This window comes from Etheostoma spectabile, chromosome 8 (genome assembly GCF_008692095.1).
Source record: "Etheostoma spectabile isolate EspeVRDwgs_2016 chromosome 8, UIUC_Espe_1.0, whole genome shotgun sequence".
Lineage (NCBI taxonomy): Eukaryota > Metazoa > Chordata > Actinopteri > Perciformes > Percidae > Etheostoma > Etheostoma spectabile.
The window spans coordinates 32,463,673-32,463,991 of record NC_045740.1 but is presented as its reverse complement, the minus strand read 5'-3'; the positions used below and the strand labels follow the sequence as shown (position 1 = coordinate 32,463,991).

At 46.4% G+C, this 319-nt stretch overlaps 1 long non-coding RNA gene across 1 annotated transcript in view; it reads left to right on the top strand.

Annotated features, from left to right (window-relative positions):
- The window catches only part of LOC116693502 (uncharacterized), a 6,080-nt gene that overhangs the window by 42 nt on the left and 5,719 nt on the right, over positions 1 to 319 (top strand). The window lies entirely within an intron of this gene.

Below are 319 nucleotides of genomic sequence, written 5' to 3'. Positions count from 1 at the left end.
AGTCAGCATGTCCACAGAGCCTGGACACAGTCAATGAAATAATTTAGGCTGGACACTGATTTCCAATAAAGAGGTCTAATTAGCTGGTTCTCTTGTCTCCTACTATGCCGGCTTTCATTGTAAGTGAAGGCTGCTGTTGTGTGTCAGGTCGGTTGATGCTCCAGCTGTTCAAAGCCACTCACCATCGGCATGTGTGTGTTATTCTGTTACAGTTGAACGGATTAATGGTTTGTCTGCATGACTCAGCCGCTGATCAAACGACTTCTGCTGTGTGTGTGTGTGTGTGTGTGTGTGTGTGTGTGTGTGTGTGTGTGTGTGT